This window comes from Mastomys coucha, unplaced genomic scaffold, assembly GCF_008632895.1.
Source record: "Mastomys coucha isolate ucsf_1 unplaced genomic scaffold, UCSF_Mcou_1 pScaffold23, whole genome shotgun sequence".
NCBI classification, from domain to species: domain Eukaryota; kingdom Metazoa; phylum Chordata; class Mammalia; order Rodentia; family Muridae; genus Mastomys; species Mastomys coucha.
The window spans coordinates 50984967-51008176 of NW_022196906.1; the positions used below are offsets into that span (position 1 = coordinate 50984967).

Below are 23210 nucleotides of genomic sequence, written 5' to 3' on the forward strand. Positions count from 1 at the left end.
CTTCCTTCCTTCCTTCCTTCCTCCCTTCCTCCCTTCCTTCCTCCCTTCCTTCCTCCCTTCCTCCCTCCCTTCCTTCCTTCCTTCCTCCCTTCCTTCCTTCCTTGCTTCCTTCCACCCTTCCTTGCTTCCTTCCTTCCTTCCTTGCTTTGCTTTATTTTGAGACAGTGTCTCTCTGTGTGGTCCTGGCTGTCCTGGAGCTCACTATGTAGACCAGTCTGGCCTGGAATTCACAGAGGTCCACCTGTCTTTGCCCCTGAGTGCTGGAATTAAAGACATACACTATCAAGCCCAGCTGCAAGTGATGTTTTTTGTAAGTATCTAATTAGGAGTTTTCTCTTGAAACTGTGTAGTAAAAATGGTTGTCTGGGTATGTGTATCTAGTATTAAAGGAAACAATAAAGATTTGAGTTGCTAATGGTTTGTTTCAAAGATGAATTTGAATAGGAGTGGTTTTAGGTTTTCTGAAAGCTTCATTTTTATTTATCAACATTACTTGTCATTTATTTCCCAATAGTCTAATTAGTAAAGACTATTTCCAATGAAATGTGTATCATATCCTAATATTATTAAGCATATATTTAAATAGCATTGAATTAGATTGAATGGAATATCAGTTGTTACTGTTTGTAGAATAAATTTAGTCAGTGAAAAGGAAATGAAAGTATTCAGCGTGTAAAAAGTCTTAGCTCTTTTAATGTGCTTAATGTTTTAAAAGAATAGTTCAACCTTAAACACACAGGGTTTGTTTGATTTTGCAGGTGCATTGCATTTTTATGTTAATAAGGGTTCAGAACTCAAGCAGAAGTGGTTCAACTACTTTGAGTACTGGTAATTTGCATATTAAATCTAAGGGGTTTGATAACTTAAAAAAAGTATTTATTTTGGACCCTTGCCAGCCACCATGGCCTAAATGTCTGCAGGAATACTTGCAGGTTCAACTACTGTTGCTGTAGTAATGGAAAACTTCTGCAGGCACAATCAAGTAGATGAGGTGTTTGGCATGAAAGTCAGTGTGGATAAGGGGTTAGGAAGAGAACAGAGTTCTCAGTTAGATGGCCAAGCAGATGCAGATGCAGATACAGATGCAAGTACTTGCCATTTTGAAACAAGTGCAGCCAAACTGAAGAAAAGGTATTGGTGGAAGAACTGATGTGATCAGGATCAGTGTTGTTGGCGGCAGAACCATGCTGCTGCTGCTGCTGCTGATGTATGTCTCTTAGGGTAGAACCAGCAAAACCAAAGCCACTGATGAGGAATTGTCTTCAAGACTTTCAACTTAGAACCTGCTATATTATCAAGCTTAGTTAGGGTTTCTATTGAAGAGATACCATAACTACAACAACTCTTATAAAGGAAAACATTTAATAGGAGTTGGCTTACAGTTCAGGAGTTGAGTCCATTGTTGTCATGGTGGGAAGCATGGTGACACACATGTTGCTGGAGAGGTAGCTGAGAGTTCTACATCTGTATTATCAGGCATCAGGGAGAGAGAGAGAAGCAGGGAAGCAGGCTGAGAGAAAGACAGACAGAGAGAGACAGAGATAGACAGTAACAGAGAGTCAAAGAGAGACAGACAGTGGGCCTGGCTTTAGTGTTTGAAACCTCAAAACCCATCATCAATGACACACTTGACACACTTCTTACAAGGCTACACCTACTCCAGCAAGGCCACGCCTCCAATAGTACCATTTCCTATGAATCTGTGGAGGCCATGTTCATTGAAATTACCACACTTACCTACTGTTGTTTTCAAATGATTATTTTTGCTAGTTTACATATAGTTCAAGGTCTAGGAAATGTGCTTTTGTTTTTTAATATACTCAAAAGTGGAGATATGGGGTGATCCCAACCACGTTTTGCACAGTGTCTTTACTAGTTTATGGGTAGGCTGGGAAAGAGGACTTCTGGTGCTCTCCATTCTGGCTTTAGAGACTCTGAAAAGTCAGGTGTTATTATATGGGTCTGCTTTTATACATCACTTGGTCTTCTTTCCTTGCAGCTTTTACTGTCTTTCTGTGTTCTGTACATGTGGTGGTATGTATATTACTTGACATGGGGAATTTCTTTTCTGGCCCTTTTTGGTGTTTTGTTATACTTTATGTAGCTTAAGAGACACCTGCTTCTTTTGTTAAAAATATTTTCTGTGCCTTTGGCCTGGTGTTTTTTTTTTTTTTTTTTTTTTCTCTCTCTCTCCTTCCTCTATTCTTACTATTTAGATTCATTGTTTTCATACTGTCCCAGATTTCCTGGATGTTTTGTACCTGGAGTTTGTAGACTCTTGGTTTGCTTTTCAAGACAGGGTTTCTCTGGGTAGTCATGGCTGTCCTGGAACTCTTTCTGTAGATCAGGCTGGCCTCGAACTTGGAGAGATCCACTTGGTTCTGCCTGCTAAGTGCTGGCAGTAAAGACATTCACCACCACCACCTGTCTTGAGTTCTTAGCTTGAACATGGTTTTGACTGAGGCATCCTTTCTTCTACCTTGTCACCAATGCTTAAGATTCTCTCTTCCATGCTTGTCACTCTGTGGGGGAGGCTTACCTCTGAGGCTTTTTATTTGACTTTGAAATTTTCATTTTCAGTTTTATTTCATTTGGGTTTTCCTTAGTGATTCAATTTCTACAACGGTTTTCATTATTTTATTCCATTGTTTTCACAAATTTCAGTAAGCTGTTTATTTGTATCCTCTTGAAGGTCCTTGAACATATTCTTAATGGGTATTGTGGGGTTCTTGTCTTGCTCTTCAGCTATATTGTATTTTTAGGGCCTGCTGTAGTAGGTCACTGGGCTGTGGTAGAAGTGTATATTGTCTTGGCTGTTCGAGCCAGAGTCTAGGCCTCTGCAGTCATGAGGATTGAATGTTTGTAGGTGTTGATAGCAGGTCTTGCTTTTTTGGGTGGGTGTTCCAGTCCTTGGTTTCTGTGCTGCTTTCTTGATCTTAGGAAAGTGTGGTGGCTGTGGATTCCCTGCTTCTGCCCAGTATTACTAGAATGTCCAGAAACTTGAATTTGTGTGCACAACAGCAAAGTCAAAATGTCATAGAATCTGGTACTGTTTTTTTTTTTTTTTTTTTTTTTTTTTTTTTTTTTTTTTAATCTTGTCCCCTGACATCAGTGAAACAATAGAATTGTTGAAGACTTTCCTTGTAATATGCCCCTTTGTGGGAATGTAGCATCTGTCTTGGTCCGATTCCACAATCTTGGTGTTCTGTCCTTGATATTCAGTCCCATGTTACTTATTTGCTCCTGTGTTAACTAACTCACAAATAACCTTGCTTGTGTGAACATTTAGCTGAGAACTTGCCTACTTACATGATTATTTACATGAAAATTTTTATTTTTTTTTCATATGTGGGTGTTTTGCCTGCTTGTATGTATTTGCACCACATACATGCATTACTAGGAGAGAGTGCCGAATTCCCCTGGGACTGGAGTTATAAATGGTTGTGACCTGCTATGACAGTTCTGGGAATTGAACCCAGGTCCTCTGAAAAAGCAGCCAGTGTTCTTCACTGCTGTGTTATCTCTCTACCTCCTGTTTTATCTCTTTGTGAAATACTTGGTTCAGAAGCCAGCAAATTCTTTTGGTAATGGATCAGATATAATTTGAAGCTTTCTAGGCACAATGTCTATATTACATATCCTTTTTCTTTTGTCTTTAATGTATTTTTTACCTATATGTATGCACGTGTGGGACTGTAATGGTCCAGGATCACAGAGGACGGGTCAAGGAGAGCTTCACCTTAGATACCTCAGATGAAGATGGCAGGAGTTGACTCCCTTCCCCCTCCCAACCTGGCACTATGAATCCAGCTGCCCCACCATCAACCCCAGTAAGAATTTTTTATCCTGACAGGTATCAGGCTTCACTCTTGTTTGACCATATTAAGTTCATATACACACAGCCCCTGAGGATGCACGTGAAGCATCTTCCAGCACCCTTGTTCTGGCCAGGGGTGAACACTTGCTGTTTTTCCAGAGGGTCAGAGTTTGATGCCCAGAACCCACACAATAGGTCTTGTGCAGTTAACCATAACCATATGAGTTCATGGGCTCAATAGCCATGCTAAGTCCAGCCCCCTCCCAAACCCCCACCCCGGCCTCCATCTTTTCTGTTCTTTCTGCTCCCACTTCTGGGATCTCTAAGGCCACAGATGTCCTGTTTAGGGCTGACCATTCTACAGTCTCATATCCTTATCACTTTGAGTCTTTGTATTTACTATTGCCCAAGGCAAAAAGGTTTTCTGGCCAAGGCTGAGCTCAGTACTACTGTGTTTATAAACATAAATATTTAGAGGGCAGCTTGATAAATGTTCCTTAACCAAACAGTTGGTTCCTTGTAGGGCCCATGATCTTCCCAGCTATGGGCTTTTGACCATATATTTACAGTGCCAGATATGATCTCCTCCCCACAGAGTAGACATCAGATCCAATCAGAAAGCTGAGTACAGTCATACCTCTTGTACCAGTGGGTACATCTTGTCTGACAGGTTGGTATTGTAGCGTGCAAAGTTCACAGCTGGGTAAGACTTGATGACTTTTCTCCCCCAGCAGCCCACTAGTATCATGAAAGCTAGTCAGCAGGGAGGAGGCTTCCAACTCAGCTCCAGCTTAATTTCTCTGTCTTGCAAAAGTAGTGTGTGGTGTCATGGTTCGTCAGTAGGGCCTTAGCATCTATTTCCGGTGGGGAAGCAAGAGCAATAGTAACAAGAGCCTGTATTGTTTTGGGACCCTTTCCCATACCCAGCACTGGGATTTCTGTCTAATAACCTTTAGCTTCTGGAGCAACATTATCTGTCCATGTGGGATAATTCCATTTTCTTTTTAATTATATCTTTAAATTACCTTATGAAGTGGTAGGTCATCATAGAATTTTTTTTTATACATCCTCGATATTGATTAATTCTCCTTACCCATTCATTCCTTTTCCCATCTTCCACCGTACTGCTTATTTAAAAGAATATCTGGAAGAGAAGTCATTGGTTTAAAGGACTGAATTTAGAGTGTTTGTTCTCTGTATACATATAGTGAATGCATATGAGTATGCAAGTGTATGGCCCAATGCACATGCATGGGGAGGCCAGAGCAGGAGATTGTGTGCCCCTGCCCCAGCTCCCATTACCCTGAGGCAGTGAGCTCTGAATTTGCCTCAGGGTAATGGGTTTATGGGCACCTCGAGCCATGCCAGAAGCCTTATGTGGGTGCTGGGGATTCTAACTTGGGGCCTCATGCCTGCAGAGCAAGTGCAGAGCTAGTGGATAAGAACCCACTAGTTAGCTTCCTGACTCCAGGATTTGAACTTTTTAAGGCTCTTGTTGGCTATTACATATTACTTCCAGAAAGGTTTTTACTACTTTACATGATCAAGAACCATACACAAAGATAGCCATTATATGTGTTATTCTAATATATATTATGGTAGATTACATTATTTAATTTCATAGCAATCAGAACAGCCCTACACTATGCTATAGTAACAAACAATGCCCTCAAATCTCTGTGTCTCATTATAACAAATTTTGTTTGGTTGGTTTTTTTTTGTTCCTGCTGTTTATATCAACAGGAGAGCCTACTTTTTTTGAGTCATTTAACTGCCATCCCCACAGATTTCATGTATACTGTCAGTGGCTTCTATAATCCCTGTGGAAATGTGTTGCTCTTCTAGTTGTGTTGTGGCTTAAGTCTATACCTAGAGATACCTCACGTCTGTACCATTTAGTAGTAACTGAACGTGAAAGAAGGTCCTGAGGCACAGTCTTAACTGTGAGCTAAAAAAGGGTATTTACTTATGGTAGGGAACTCAAGCATGCCATTGTGGACATGTGTAGTCAATGGGGATCAGTTCTCTCCTTCCTCTATTGAGGTCCCATGGACTGAACTCAGGTATCAGGCTTGGCAGCATGCACTTTGAGCCATCAAGTCACATTGCCTTGAAGCTTAAGATGGTCTGGAGCTACATAAATGGCAACATTTAAAAAACAATTCTAACTTCATTGACAAAAGATGATGCTAGCTCATTTTAATTTGGCTTTTTTTTTTTTTGCCAGTATAAGATAGAATTGTTTCATATTTATAGGACTTTTATGTTCTTTTTTTATTTAAATTTTACAAATAATATGCTATTGGCTTGCTTTTACACTTCATAGTTTTCAAATTGTTTCTGTTGTTTGTTTGTTTGTTTTGTGGAGATGGTGGCCATGATAGTGCTAGTACAGAGGCAATTGCTGACTTTTCTTTTGAGGGTTGAGCACTTGCTGCACTCACACAAAAACTCAAATTTAGATCGCTGGCATCCACATAAAGGAGCAGATCATGGCCACAAACATAGGTATAACCCCAGCATGCAGACAAAAGCAGATGCATCCCAGGAGCTCACTGGCCGGCTACCTGTGAGCCTCAAGTTCTGTGAGAGACCCCCTCTTAAGGGAAGAAAGCAGAGTGCTGATAAGGGCACACAACAAACCATACCGTCATGTACAGGCATGTGCACACACACAGGTTTAATCCGAGAATTATCATTAACATCAGATAAACAAGGTAGGGAATGTAGCTCACAGGTAGAGTGCTGGCTTTAGCGCAAAAGAACCAAAGCATAACATTAAATAATCAAAGGCAATAGAAAGTCTGGCATTTCTTTCTTGTTTTGTTTTGAGAGAGGATCTTTTACAGCTTTTAGGCTTATATCTTATAAACCCATCACGGGGAGAATCCAGGACAGGAACCTGAAGGCAGGAGCCAGAGCAGAAAGAAGCCATGGAAGAAGAGTGACTTACTAACTCCCCATAGCTTGCTCAAGCCTGCTTTCTTATAGCTCCAGGATCACCAACTGGTGCCACACCACTCAGAGTGGGCTGGGCCCTCTCACATCAATTATCAGTGATGAAAATGCACCACAGGCTTGCCCACAGACCAGTCTGGTGGGACATGTTCTCAATCAGAAGTTCCCTCTTCCCAAATGACTATGGATTATGTCACGTGGTTATAAAACTAGCCAGAGCAAGCTCTGACTCATCTCACCAGACCCAAGAGCTCTGAATTTTGGACTTGGTTCAGTCTTCTAAAGAACATTGTGATCACAAAAGAATTAGGAAGTAAATAATCAAATTAAAGTTTCCTTATGTGAGGAAGAAAGATGCCAGCTCAGACTTAGTTTTATTGACCATGTCTTTTTTTTTTTTTTCCTCTTCATTTCAGGTGTCTGTCCAATCCAGGACTTATGCTCTAGATGTTTCTTGGTGGTTTGCCTAGAAAACCTAAGGTGAGATATTTATGAATATAACTGGCACAAAATAAACTTTTGTAGTTTATGAGAATGAGTTGTTTCTGAAAATTAAAGATGATATATTTTCTTAAGTGTTTCAATAGGAAGCAAAGCTTCTTTGTAATTCTATGTAGCAGTCTGAATACTTATAATTTATGGGTTAGTTTGGGAAATAAACTGACTCCATTGCTAAGATACTTCCTGGAGTATATTTTCATTGCTTTTCTCTACTTGAAAATGGAATTAAGTATATGTTGCTGACCTGACACACTTAAGGAAAATTTTGGCATTATAATCTGATGGTTTTAATTTTTTAATTTATATTTATATATTGATTTATAGACAGTTTCAATATCTATTTCTGGTTGGCCTGGAACTTCCTTTGTAGGTCAATGTGACTGAATTCACACAGGTCTTTCCGCCTGCTTCTTGCTTCTGTAGTGCTGGAATTGAAACTGTGCGCCGTTACACCTAATCTGACATGTTTAAAGACAAACTCTATTAGTTAAGTCAGATTAAGACAGTTGCTATTTTAAAAAGCCAGTTAGTAAAGGGTTTCATACAGTCTAATCCGTAGACTCGATTACTTTCTGTAATTCCCTCTATTGGCCTTATGTAATAAGGTGTATCCATTAGTGTGCTAATTGGTTTCCACCCACAGTTTCCCTTTTACAGAAAGCTTCTGTAGATAACATTCTATTCCCAAGGTAATTCTAAAGTCTTGTCTGTTTTCTTACCTATCTTGGTTCTAGTCCTCTTCATTTCCAAATTTTCTATTAAAAAAAATGGTTGGGGGCAGATTAGAGATGGCAGGCTCAGCTGGTAGAGTACTTACTGAATGCTCACAAAGCCCTGGGTTGCTTTCCAGCACAACATTAGCCTGGCATGGCAGTGCATGCCTGTAATCCCAGCACCTAGGAGTAGGAGACAGGAGGACTAGTTCAAGGTCCCTTACCTTGAGAGTTTGAGGCTAGACAGATTAATGCATGAAATCTGGTCTCCAAAAAATTTTTTCGCCTTTATTTAAAAACTTTGAAGTACACCATTAAATCTCTAGTCTTTCTAGCTGGAGTCCTGCTGCTCTAAGCCATTCTTGTCACTGTCAACATGATATTTTTTTTTCTTAAAATATAAATGCCAGCATGCCTGTCTGATTTTCAGAATCCTTCAGTGTCTTTTGGATAATATTTTAAACTCTTTCAGAGAACATTGTAATCTTGTCTTTCTCCATGTTTTTCCCCAACTCGCTGGTGTCCTAAACGTGATTGTTTGCTTCATAATACATCTTTTCCAAAAAATAATTTTCATATATAAAACTGACTCACAGTGTGTAATTCAGTACTTTTTGTTGTATTTATAGAGATGTCCAACTATCACCACAATCTAATTTTGAAATTTTTAATACTCTATAAAGTAGTAAATCACAGTCGGTAGTCATTACTGTTGGCTGGTGTCCTGTGCATGCTGGCTGCTGATCCATTCTGGATGATTCTTGCACATTCTGTAAGGTTTCGAGGTTCATTCATGTTGTAGCATGCGTCAGTACCCCATTACCTTTTGTTGCAGAATGATAATCTATTGTTTGTATTAGACCCTGGGCTAGAGAAAGAGTTTCCAAGTAGTCAGCTTTTTAAAAGGGTGAAGATAAAATTCTTTAACCTTTTGGCTGAATTAGGATAAACAAGAGGCCGAACCTATGAAAGTGTAAGCTCCTGCTGTCAAGGCGGCTCAGCACAGAGGTGGTGGCCCTGAGGAAGTTCTATGGATCCAGGGCAGGCTAAGGACAAATAAATGAGATAAGAGTGGAAACGAACTGAGGGAGACTTCAGATCCAAGTCTATCTTTCATATTCCCCAGCTTCCTCGGAGTGGATGTCAAAGGGCCTAAGAAAGGCCTCAACTGAGGGCCACAGAGAGATTTCTGAATGATGGCACCTGATCTAGAAATGCAGCTATGCTTCAGAGGGTGGCCCTGTGGGACATGTGGTAGGTGGGGTGGGGTATCTCCCCGGAAATTCCCTTCAGATACTGCAGCCTACTGGCTGTGGTCAAGTCTGGTGGGAAGACCAAGTATCCTGTGGCCGAATGTCAGGGCTCTCTGCACAGCCCCTTACCATGCTTCAGTACCTGCTGTTCATCTCCCCTTTAGTCCTAGTGGTTCATATACTGTCTTGTAAATGGATCCAGGGCATTCCAGGAGTAAATGGACTCCAGGGAGGTGGAGAATAGTCTCTGGGAGCGAGACTCAGTAGCACTTCCTTTTGGTACTTAGTACTGCTCACTACTTAAGAAGAGATGTGGCCATTGAAGTCCAAGTCCTACTCCTGTCATCTAAAGGTAGTAGTGGGCTAATTTTTTCAGTAGGCCTGCCAGGCTTCATTGTTCTGAGCTTTTAGTTGTTTTAGACTGTCTTTTTGTTGTATTTCCAGAAGACTTCCTTAAGTTGGTGTAGTTTTCATACTTGTACCCAGAACTTTTCAGTGTGTCATCTTTTCTTGGAGATTACGTTCAAATCTCTCATATCACTTGTGGAACATCTCTTGTGACCACTGCTCACCTTTTCCTCTTACCAAGTCTTGCTTTTGCAGGTAGGTCCTTTCTTCCACCTGTACAACTTTGCACACAAATACCAAGCAGATGTCTGTTTTCTTAGTAACATCTAGATATGACTGATAAAATGTGACTTAAGTGCTGTACTATTCAATTGGCTGGCCTCCAGATTTTCTTTTAATCAATTTCCCAGCTGCCTAATAATGCTGCTTTTATAAAATAATTATTGTGTGAAAGTAAATCATCTTGACTAAGTACAGGAACTGATTGACCTATTTGCAGAAGAATTAGCTTAAATTCTGAGTATGAAATAATGGAAGGGCAATTTAAAGAGTTGATTAAGGAACTTAAAGTATATGAATAGTAGAACCATTAATGTTGGAAATGGTAAACTTTTTGATTATGGTAAAATACCCAGAAACTCAGGACCCAGCTATAAGATTGAAATCTATGAATAAACACAGTAAAAATGATTGCCTACATTGTCCTAAGCTAATATTAATTAAAGTTTTGGTTTGGAGAATGTTCTTAAAAAACTTGTCTTTGGAAAATTATTCTTTTTTTGGGGGGGGTTGATTTCTTTCAAGACAGGGTCTTCTGTGTAGCCCTGGCTGTCCTAGAACTCACTCTGTAGACTAGATCTCGCCTCTGCTTCCGGAGTGCTGGGATTTAAGGCGTGAGCCACCACTGCCCGGCTTGGCAATTTATCATAATGAACATTTTTGTATCAAGAAGCTGATTGATTCTGCTAAACACAGCATGGGCCTGGATCCTGGAATATGATGTGATTATTGATTGAATAAACAACTGCTTGCTGAAGCATATTTCTTTGTGTACTCAGTTATGTGTAAGAAAGGCTTTTAGTCACCAGTTCAGGAGGTTAGAGGATGTGTCATAGGTTTTACTCATGACTCCAGTCCGGCAAGCTGACATTGGTGACTTCCTGTCCTCCTGAGTCAGTTGTATTGTGAGGACCAGTTTGTGTGTACAGGAGAAAGTGCTGTATAACCGTGACTTCAGATTCAGAGCTGAAGCAAGCTCTTAGCCTCTTCCCTGCCAGCCTTCTCTAGGCTGGCTAAGTACCATTAACATTATGTTAAGTTCTTATAACGTAGAATGTAGGATTATATTTCCTCTTATCTTCTGCTTACCGTCATTTCTCTTGCTGTTGCACATGGTTGTCAGATGGTAAGCCCAGGTTCCATTAATTTTCCCCTGTTTTGTTTCATTTAATAATTACAGTGAGTCTAGTGTGGTGAGTGGTGCTTCATTTTCCTATTGAGGGAAACGTGAGGGAGATTACCAAGCTACCACATGCTAGAGGCAGGATGCCAGTCATTTTTCATTTTTATAAACATAAGTTTAGGTGAAGACCTATTGTCATGTACCTCAGCTAAGGCAAGCTTTGATCTCCATTCCTCCCTTGCCCCTGCCCCTTTGCTTGTTCTCAGTAATGGTTCGTGTCTAAACAAAATGGTATTATCGAAAAATATATGTGTTTGATAGCATAACTTGGAAATTTTAACATTACAACACCATTAAAATGTCTTGTTAATATTATATAACATAGAGTGTATATTTGGGACTCCCTCAGTGCTGTAAAATATAGTTGTCTTTCAAGTAAAATGAGCTAGGTTTTTTTTAAATTTTATTAAGTTTTAAAATCAGCATAACAAAGTAACAGGTTGCACCCTGGCATTTCATACAAACATGTCATTGTACTTTGTTCTAATTAATCCCCAAGCTAATGTTTTTAATAGGTGTAGTTTATTTTTAAGGCATAGTGCTGTTTAATATATATTCTTATAAGCCAAATATGCTTGCTCTAGCTCAGTGGTTCTCAACCTATGGGTCATGACTCCTTTGTGTGTATGTGTGTTCTCAAGTGATCTTTTCATAGGGATCACTTATCAGAGATCCTGCATATCCGATACTTACATTATGATTAATAACCATAGCAAAATTACAGCTATAAAGTACCAAGGAGAATAATTTTATGGTTGGATGTCACTACAAGATGAAGAAGTATATTAAATGGTTGCAGCATTAGGAAGGTTGAAAACCACTATTCTATCAGGAAAATGGGTGAATAGTGTTCTTAATTTGTCCAGATACGATGGCTCATGCCATCGTATTCTAACACCCTGGGGGCTGAGGCAAGAGAAACCTGAGTTGGAGGCAAGCTTGTCTGAAAAATATTTCAGTTTACTTCGTAATTTAGGAAAGGTGTTAAACAGGGAAAACTTTTATACATTATCTAAACATTTATGTTAGTGTGGTTTTATAGATCTCTGGTTTACATTAAATAAGAAAAACCTCTGCAGTACCTGAGAGGTAGTTGTCAAGAAGAATCAAGGCAGAGTATACAGGCGTGTTCTATCTGGATTTCATCCTGATGCTGCACTTGAAGCTTGCAAGCTCCCTCATTCAGACACAGGCTCTAGACACTGATCTTACTTAAAAGCCTGTTCCTTTTAGGGTGAATGACAGTACCAACTGAACAGAACCCTCACGCTGATCTTTTCTGACCCACAGACCTCTGCCTTTGGATCACCGTTTAACTTGTGGTTCTCTCTTTTATGTTAAAAATTCCCCAGTGGTCATTGCTGTGTAAACTTCTGTATCAGGAGCTCATTCCTCATAGTTTTAATCCCCGCCCCCACAAGTGATGACTCTGAGATGGCTGTGGTATTTTGAGGTCTTACTTGCTACTGTTCTTAACAACACCAGAATTCACAGGACTTGAACAGTGCTGGCTTTCTTATCTGTCCTGTAAATATAGAAATTTATTCTAGCTCTAGAGTCATCTACTATCTATCCCTCGTAGGAAATAGTTTTTCCTCGGCCTGCTGATTTGCTGGATCTTTCCCATTGTTTAATGTCTGTTCTTCAATGAGATTTCTTTGTCTGCTCACAAGAAATTAGTGTACCCATCCTGGTTTGTTTCATGACTTGTGTATTTTCTTAGCTCCTAATCACTGATTGTCATTTATTTTGCATTTATCTCTCATGGGCACAAGGGACAGTCTGCCTTACTGCTGGATTCCTAGGATCTGAAACAGTATCTACCATAATAGTGAACCTAGTAAATTATTTTTAAGTAACCAAAGAATGAATGCATTTTCTATTAGTTATATATGGATGCTTTCTTCCTTCTTTTCATGTCTATGTGTCTTCGTCCCTCTCTTTCCAGGAAAGTAAAATCTATTAATGCTTTCTTCAACTAATGTTTCTGTATCTTTGACTTTTTTTTTCTCTGTTGTTTGTTATTCTGTCCCTAGTAGGGTTATTTTGGAGGAAGGGAAACCTTACAGTTCTCAAACTCTTGCGAAATGACAGCTTCAGTCTATCCACTATTTTCTGGGTGGTGTCAGAGCTGGTACAGTGTAGTCAAAAAAGCACGGAACAGGCAAGAGAACTGACTGCTCACATCTGCTTCCATCCTGCTCGAGTTGGCCTTTCCCCCAAGGGCTTATCCCTGTCTGCTCAGCAAAGTGAAATCATCTTCTCACAAACACCCTTCTTCAGGACTGTGGGGCAGAAATGATTCCAGGTTTATAAAGTAAGCTAAAATGTACCACCAGAACAAAGGAGGACCGTTTCCTGCTGCTCCCACTTTCCTTGCTAGTCCAAACAGCAGCATGGATCCTCATGGATCCTCATGGGAGATGCCATGGAAACTTTTGTTATGTCAAAAGCTTAGATTTAGCAGATTTATCAGGATTGGTGAGGAAAGCGACAACTGCACAAAATAGAATTATGGTTCTTGGAGCTTCTGTTTATATCTTAGTCCTTCTGTTTCTTAAGTTAACTTTATAGAAAAGAGAAGGCATTTCTGAATGAAAGTCATTTGGTTTCTGTGCCATTTCATTCTTCCTGCTGTCATTCAATAAAGTTCTCTCCTTCCCTCTCTTCTGCCCCTCCCTTCATGTGTGTTGCATGCATGTAAGTGTGTATATGCTTGTGTCCATGAACACTCAAGTGGAGACCAGAACAGGATGTTGGGGGTCATTTCTGTCATTTTTACTTTATCACCTGAGACAGGTCTCACTAGTTTTTGTTGGGCTGGCTGGCTAGCAAGTTCTCTGGATCCTTCTGTTTTTGCTCCCTATTATGGTAGGTATGCACAGGTGTGCATAGCTATGCCCAACATTTTACCTGAGTGCTTGGGATTTGAGCTCAGGTTCTCAAAACAGCCTCATGGTTTCCTTTAAAATATTATGTCTCAGTCATGATGTGTGCCATTATCAATGTATACATTCAGGCTTTCAAAATGTATTCAAATAAGTAATATAGTACTACTATATCAGTTCTGGCACAACTTAGTGATGTCAAGTGTGCTGGTTTGCTTTGATCCATTTTAATAGATTTTACTTGACATGATTCTCAAGTTTTGAAATATGCTTCTTTTAAAAGTTGTTATCCATTCAATATCCTCTTTTAAAAAATCCTTTCTTGAAGCTCAAATTTATGTCATTAAATTCTGCTTTAATTTTTTTTTTTTTTTTTTAATAATTAAGAGGAGGGCTGGAGAGATGGCTCAGCAGTTAAGAGTACTGACTGCTCTTCTGGAGGTCCTCAGTTCAATTCCCAGCAACTACCTGTGGCTCACAACCATCTGTAATGGGATCTGATGCCCTCTTCTGGTGTGTCTGAAGAGAGTAACAGTGTATTCACATACATAAAATAAATCTTTAAAAAAAATTAAGAGGAGCTCCCTGTAAAATGAGGGCACTAAATAACTTTATCTTTGCGTGGGATGCATGGTAGGAAGCTGTCTAGTTGCCTAATGAATGGCCAAAGTCACATAATCATCTCAGTTAATCAAAAAAAATTTGTCAAAATTTAATACTCTTTTATGATAAAAAGTTATCATCACACTAAAAATAGAAAATTATTTCACCTAATAAAGTCCATTTATGAAGTGCTCACAGCCAACCTTATGCTATAAGCTTTTCTTTTGATATCCTGGGCAAAGCAAGGACACTGTATTATATGAATCCTAACCAGAGAGATCACAAAACGTAAATAAAATTGATCCAAGCTGGAGAGAAAAAAGTAAAATTATCTATTTGCAGAGGACTTAACATTAATATAGGTAGAAAATTCTAAAATTATGCAAAAAAAATTGTTAGAACTCATGAATTCAGCAGTTTGTTGGGTACCATATGAGCCCATAGAATAATCCATTTCTATACATTAGCAGTGTGAAAATATGAGAAATAAAAAATAATTAGTAAATTTTACTAATGAGGTGAAAATTTTTAAACACTGAAAATCACCAAGTACGGTTGAAAGAAATTAAAGACATCATTTATGTCTTCTGTTTATGTAATGGAGACATATTATCTATCCATGGCTCTGAAGGTATTGGTACTATACAAAATAATTTGTAGAACCAGTAAAATATCTATCAAAATCCCTGTGAACTTTTTTCCTGAAACAAAAATTCATCTTAAGAGCATGAAGTCTCAAAGATTCTGAGATATAATCGTATGAAATAACTAAGGATAAGTCTTACATTTCCCAATTATTTCAAAACATAAGACTGGGTGAGCAGGTTGCCTAAGTGGGTGCCATGCTTCCTAGGCAAGTCTGAAAACCTGACGAGTTTTATGTCAGCTAGGCACAAGCTAAAGTCATCAGAGGGAAGGGAGCCTCACTTGAGAGAAGGCTTCCAGAAGACTGGGCTGTAGGCAAGACCATAGGGCATTTTCTTAGTGATTAATGGAGCCCATTGTGGGTGGGGCTACCCTCAGCTGGCGGTCCTGGGTTCTATAAGAAAGCAAGCTGAACAAACCATGAGGAGCAAGCCAGGAAGCAACACTCCTCCATGGCCTCTGCATCAGCTCCTGCCTCCAGGTTCCTGCCCTCTTGGAGTTCCTGCCCAGACTACCTCTGATGATGATCAGTGATGTGGAAACATAAGGAAAACAAACCCTTTCCTCCCCAAGTTGCTTTGGTCGCGGTGTTTCACCACAGCAGTAGTGACCCTAACTAAGGCATCCTTAAAACCCCTTTTCAAAAGCTAGGTGCTGTGGTACATATCTCTCACCCCAGCTCTCCTGTAGGGAGAGGTGGGAGGTGGATGTAGACTTGCCTGGAAGCTAACAGGTCAGACACCCTGGAATGTGCAGGGTAGCAGAAACAAGAGAGCCCCTGCGTCAACAAAGTGGAAAGTGAGAACTGACTTTTAAGAGTGGTCTGCCCTCTGACTTCCATATGTGCACATGACACACACATACATGACTGCACTCACACACAATTCCACACATATGCACAATAACTTTTAAAAAAAACTATAACAAGGCTATAATAATCCAAATTGTGTGGTACTACCATAAAGACAAATGTATGGAGCGATGGAATAGAACAAAAACCCAGAAATAAACCTTTTTCTCTGTCAAGTGACTTTATAGCAAGACCTTTCCCTGGGAAGGTCAGGTTTATTTGTTCGAGTTTTCGACAAATGATGTTAAGAAAACTGGACATACAAACTTAAAAATTGAAGTTGAACTTTGCCTTATATTGTACATAAAAAATAGCCCAACACAGCTTCAAGCTTCAGGATGTAAGAGCTAACAGAAAAGATTTTTAGAAACTGCAGATGAAAAGCCTGATGTCATCAGGTTTGGCAGTTATTTTATAATCCCCAAAACATAGGCAGTAAAAGAAATAAGGGTAAGTTAGATTTCATTAAAGGAATTGACCAACAGAGTAAAAAGGCGTGCTAAAAAGTAGGAGGAATGTTTTCAAATCATAGAATCAATATCTTGAATGTATAAAGAATCTAAAATATGTTCAGAATACTGTTTACAGTTGGGCAAAGTCCTATAACACGAATCTTATTTTATAACGTGTTGACTATCTCACGTGTGCAGATGGTTGCTCATTCGTGAAGGAAAACATTAATGACAGGATAGTGAGGGAACCATTGTAAACCCCTCATTGAAGTGGCTGCAGCTCACTGCCACTGTCCAGTATGAGAGAATGTCATGTCAAACTGGCTATAAAATGTGTATCATTATTACATGACTGTAAAATTTAAAAAACTTATTATCTGTCTGTAACACATAATGATCTTTGCAGATAGTTTGTTTTTTAAAACAGCATTAGTTTTAAGATTTAGAGGGTTTTTAAAGCATAAAATGCATGTTTTAACGTAGTTTAATTTATAATAAGTGTTAATATTTTTCTTTTTAAAAAAAATTATTGTTTTTATTTTATGTGTGTTGGTGTTTTGCCTGTATGTATGTCTGTATGAAGGTGTCAGATCTGCCAGAACTGGAGTTACAGACAGCTGCATGCTGCCATGTGGTTGCTGGGAATTGAACTTAGATCCTCTGGAAGAGGAGCCAGTGCTCTTAACTGCTGAGCCATCTCTCCAGCCCCATAGTGTCTGTTTTCTTAAGAGATAAATTTTTTATGTTTTTCTCTGGAATCTACTATGATTTATTTATGACCTAAATTTTTTATTAAGTCCTTTTTACATCCGTCTATTCAGTGTGTGTGTATCTGTGTACATGTTGAAATCAGAGGACAACTTGGGAGTCAGTTCTTTCCTTCCACTGTGGGTTCCAGGGATGAACTCACGTCATTACCAGATTTGGTAGCAAGCATCTTTACCTTACTGAGCCATCTCCCTAGCATCTACATTTTCTTTATGGAATTTCACACATAGTTAATTGAGTTGCTTCTTTATTTTGTGATAGTATTTCATTCTGTAGCTCTGGCTGGCTGGAACTCACAGAGACTTGCCTGCCTCAGCCTTCTGAGTGCTGGGGTTAAAGAGCACTCTTCCGTGCCCAGCTATTACAGGATTTTTAACAAAGAGGCCTTATTAAATTGATTCCACCAATAATTTTAATTTTTGGAGTTGTATATATGTGTGTTTGTGGGTAAATATTTTTTTGCATTCACAGTTGATTTATTAGATTATTGAGTATGTGATGTTCTGTAGCTATACCTTTTAAGACTAATCAGCGGAAGGTGTATATACATATGCATATATATATATCACATATATCTCTTGTTGAAGAGCCTACCTTTTATAGATTTCCTTATAAGTGATACTTTTAAGTTACAATGATTCTTTTCCATGGAGTTACTAAGGAACAGCTCTAAGTAGATTTAAGCATGAGAATTAGTAAAAAGAAAGGTATTTAAGGAAGAATAGAACACATCTAAGTGTGGGTGTGAGCTTTTCAATATTTATATGCATTTTGTGGATTCTAAAATTACATCTTTCAAAGGGTTCCTAGGGACCCTCTCCCCTTTTCTTTTTCTGTTAAGTGAGATTGTAGAGTGGTTCCTGAGGTGTGCTGGATGGGCAGGACTACAGGCTGGTGGGGGCAGAACAATAGCTCACCAACTTTGTATAAGGAAGTCAGCTATGTTTTTATTGTAATCAAGTTTATTGTCTTGTTTGTGAGATTTCCAGAAACTTGTAGATTTACAGCTGGGAAAGGAACAAGGCCATACTCAAGGTTATGTGTACTTAGACCTTACCCACGCTTCGTTACTGCTTTGACATTCTTATTGGAATGTCTCTGCAGAAAAGGATTATTGTCTCTTTGTAGATAGCCATAAAAGCAAATTTTGTTAATTATGTTGGCAGTTTTTATTCTGAGCTGGCAAAACTTCAGGCAGACTCTGGGGTCTCTTTATCATGCCTCACTATACTTTATCAATACTGCAATGAGCTTCATTTTTTTTCCTTAAAGAGATATATACTTAAAAGTAAAATTGGAAGAGTTTGGATGGCCATAATAATTAACTAAGAATGCCCAGTTTTCCTTTAGAATGACCATATAGTTTACATTCCTTTGAGTACTGCTTAAGGATTCCTAGACTACAACTCCATTTCTCCACTTCAGCCAAAATTGAGCAGAGTTTGTATTTATAAGCCTGGTGTCATGGACTCGTGATCTCAGCTCTTGGATAGTAGCTGTAGGAGTAATACCAAGGAAGGTGAAGATAAGAGAGTATTAATTTTGAGTAAGATGCCTCATTGTTATGAGTAAGATAAAGGCAGAGTAGGTCAGGATGAAATCCTCATACAAAAGAGACTGATAAAATACAAAAGCTTTTGGTCTTAGTAAATTTTCCTAAAGGGCACTTTGTGGTTAGAAAATATGAGGGCAAGCCCTCCTGGACAAATAAGGCCTGCCCACCAACCATGTGGACCATTTAGCTCTGGAGCTGTAAATGGCTAGGTTTCTGTGTGTGCTCATTATGGTTCTTGGAATGCAAACATGAATGAAACTGACTCTCCGTCCCGGAAGCTTTGTGGTTATAGACAAGTGGGTGCAGGACTTGTGCCTCATCTGCTCTTCTGGAAAGCCATTTGTTCTGTGAAGTTGACTTTTGCTGTGCAGTGTTTAGATGGCAGCCAGCTTTGTGTCACTCTTCTTCTTCCTATCTTACTTTCTAAAATTAAGATCTGTATTACTGAATATTTGGGATCCCACAACCATCATATCTAGCCTAGTGAAAGATTTCCCAGGAAGATCTGGTATAGTGTTTATTTCTTACAGTGTGATGATTGGAGTGGGAGATATAACATGCTAGCAAGTCCCTTTGCATTTGACAAAGTAGGCATTGGGAAATACTACCTACAAGCCTGAAGTCATTAAAGGTAATAAGCTATATAACAGGTAGTGCTAATAATGTAGAAAATAGTGTTGGGGAAAATAGAGTAAGTGTGGTTTCCAGTCTCTATATAACTAAATTCGCATTAAAAGACCAACAGATTACAGCCTGTGCTTTCACCTCTGGTTGTCCCCAAGAGGTAGAAGGTAAGTCCCTATTGCTGAAGACACCATACACTTCAGACCCAGGGCCCCCAAGCTCCTGATCTGGAACTGACCTGAAAGCCTCCTCACTGAGTAGTTTCCATGGTACATGAAGGAGCCATGCCAGCCTCCAAAGGAGGAGGACAGCCAAGAGTTCTACCCAGTGATGACGTGAGCCACGTTGGCGAGCATGGATGGCGCAGTAGCCTTCCGGGTTCTGGAGTGGCATGCGCATCCTGCCGGTAACCAGCAGCTCTCTAATTGGACTTGCGACCTACTCAACATGTGGGAAATTGAATGGAGATTGTGGCGCTTCATTCTGACGTGAACTTCTCCTGGTATGTTTGAAGATGGTGCCAGCCAAGTCTTTGCATTTATAGATGACTTACAGATTTGTAGTGGCAGTTGTTTTATAAACAGAAACATCATTTCATGGCTTGTTGGATATACTTTTGTCTATTAATAAAAAATGTAATTTGTTTTATGAAATAGAACAACATCTCATTTTACATTTTCGATTCTGAAGAGCTTAAATGCATGGGCTGTTTTGCAGCTTAACGTTTTTTCCATTGTCTTTCTCTTTCTGTACCCATGGTGCTGCTCCTTGCCATGTGTACATACTTTTTAAGTTTGACCTATTTGTCTTTCTTTGACTAGTTGGCAGTTGTCTGGTAATGCTGAGTGGATGTTTTGTTGTTTTTACCTGAACATTTAAAGTGAAAACAACTCCTGTGTTCCCAGACCAGCTGACTATAATATTTATGCTTTATCACTCTCTTCATTGCTAACCACAGATTGGCTGTGATATTACAGAAAGAGCCATCTCCCCAGCCCCGTAAATGAGTATTTTGCCTGCATTGTGTGTGTCTGTACCACATGTGGGACTGGTGCCTGCAGAGGCCACAAGCGTGCGGTGCATCTTTTGGAACAGGAGTTACGGACTGTTGTGAGCCACCGTGTTGGTGCTGGGAATCAAACCAGGTCCTTTGAAAGAGCAGCTCGTGCTCTTAACTGCTTGCTGAACCATTTCTTCAGCTCCAGAAAGCAGTTTTTGGTACCGGGCAGACAGAAAAGGATCTCAGGACTGACACCGAATCGCTGTCAGTGCCTTAGCTGTCTTATCAGTAAAATTACCTCCTTCTGGACTTTTAGTGTTGTATCTCCAGCATTGTGCCCACCGTACAGCAGATGCTTGTTCTCTTTCTTCATTTGTATTTCAGTTTGTCTACTTGGATGACTTGTTTCAGTTTAAGGTACTTTACAGTGAGCACTTTTAGGAGGCCAGACCTCCAGGTGAGCTCCTTTAAAAAAATGTATCTGGGGCTGGTGAGATGGCTCAGCAGGTAAGAGCACTGACTACTCTTCTAAAGATCCTGAGTTCGGATCCCAGCAACCACATGGTGGCTCACAACCACCGGTAATGAGATCTGATGCCCTCTTCTGGTGCATCTGAAGACAGCTACAGTGAATTACACCGCCGGAGCGAGTGGGGCCAGAGCGAGCAGGGCCAGCAGAGGTCCTGAGTTCAATTCCCAGCAGCCACACACATGATGGCTCATGGCCATCTGTACAGCTATAGTGTGCTCATACACATAAAATAAATAAAATAAATCTTTAAAAAAATGTATCTGGCCTCAATTCTCCTTTTCTCATTATTTCTTATATAGTTATGTCTTATTTTTTAAACTACTTTAAAAATATGTTTATCAAGCCTGACGATGATGGCCTTTATCCCAGCACTTGGGAGACAGAGATAGGTGGTTCTCTTTAGTCTGGTCTATATACTGAGTTCCAGGACAGTTAGGGCCACACAGAGAAACCCTCTCCCCCCACCCCCATTAAAAAAAAAAAAAAAAAAAAAAAAAAAAAAAAAAAAAAAAAACAACCAAAAAGAAAACACAATAACAATGACAAAAACCACACACACACACACACACACAAAACCAAACAAACAAAATCCCCAAATTCATTATATAGCTTGATAGTAAAGTATAAAATTGTACCAGAAATCTTTCAATGTGAGTTCAGTATGGCTAACAGCTTTGTATATGTCAGAATAAGATACATGTGCTTTTTTTTCCCCATTGAAAAAGAAATTGGGATCATACTGGGAAAGCTTTTTAAGCATGTGAATGTACTAATGGGCCAATCAGTGGGTTAAAGTCCATGTGGTGTATGTAAAGTGATCTCGAGCCTGTTATTGGAGAATGAAGGTTCCATTATCAGATTAGACTCATCTCCTTTGGGACTACAGAGTCTTTAGTGGTCCTGGAGCAGCTGCGAGGGAGCTGAGCCGTTTTTATGATATCAGAGCATTCTTGAAGGCAATGTGAACTATTGCTGTTTTGGACTACTGTGTCCAAGGTGAGTTTCTTTCTTCATTACATTCCTATCGGGTTTTCAGACTTCAAAGTATGAGTATGAATACCTTTCTAAAAAACTTTAATCATTTTATCTTTGGATCTTTTTATAATACTGCCTTTTCTTAAACAATGTTTAATGGCTGGTTTTTTTTTTCAACAGCATAATTTAGCATTTGTGTAGATTTTTTTTCCATTTGGTATAGGATGTTACTTCTCAAGGTTTGTGTAAAACAATCCAACACACATCTACATAGCTTTTCTGTTAAATGAAAATATTTCATCTTGGTGTTGGTGTACTTTAATATTTTTTGTATGAAGTTCCACTAATACTGAATATTAGTGTCATTTATTTATATGCATTATAAAAATTACTTTGCCTCATAATTGTCTGCTTCTTATTTATGTAAAATAAGTTGATAAAAGAATTCAGACAGATAATTAGAATCTATTAAAATCTTATTGGCATTGGAACTTAGAATGACTGTGGGGTTCTTTGAGCAGCTGGTTTCAGACTAAATGAACTCCCCTCTAACAACAACTGATCTATCTGCCTTAGAACTGGGGACTCAGTGAGCTATTCTGCCTGTTTTGTTTTCTGGTTTTTAAAATCTGGGTTTATTAGCATGGAAAACACTGAGGCTTGTTAAGAATGTTTGGATTTTCTTTGAGTACCCAAAGGCTTTGTTTAAACTTAAATGATACCCAGGTAACATATTTGGTAAGTAGGTCTGAACATTCTTTATTGTTGAATATGTTTAGTTGAGACAGTAGGATCAATTTCCAAAGACTCCCAAATACAGTTCATGAAATAGGCTTTGTTCTTTCTACCTTTAATATGAGTGCATTTGTCACCAGCAATTTCTTGTATGCATTTCATATGTTAAATCAGTTTCTCAATAGAATAGGATTAAGAATACAGCCTGTGTTGGAGGGAACTGAATGTCAGTTTCTGAGCTCTCTTCAACATCACAGGGCCTTATCCTTCCGAGGACTGTGGGACCTTGATCCGAAAGGAAGGCTTTTGTGATGAAGGGAATCACTCCTGCATTCAGTGTTCTGTCATCGGATGAAGTGCAGGCTGAACAAAGCCGGGTTGCAGGGCAGCTTTTCATCCCTTCACTTTGTTTATAGCAGCAGGAAATATAGATTGAGTTTTCATTTTTAGGAAGTAAGTCTCATTTTTGAAGTGATTCCTGGGATTTCTGGAGTTTTTGGAGACATTTTGGATTCTTTACTTGTCCTGATT

At 39.2% G+C, this 23210-nt stretch overlaps 1 protein-coding gene across 6 annotated transcripts in view; it reads left to right on the forward strand.

Annotated features, from left to right (window-relative positions):
* Peak1 (pseudopodium enriched atypical kinase 1) overlaps positions 1-23210 on the forward strand; it is a 216404-nt gene that overhangs the window by 39060 nt on the left and 154134 nt on the right. For 5 of the 6 annotated variants that reach the window (XM_031346242.1, XM_031346243.1, XM_031346240.1 and 2 more), the window contains one exon: positions 7192-7255. The exons of the other annotated variant lie outside the window; for it this stretch is intronic. The gene's annotated coding sequence lies outside the window, so the exon portion shown is untranslated. The remainder of the gene's footprint in view (positions 1-7191; positions 7256-23210) is intronic. 6 annotated transcript variants of the gene reach the window in all.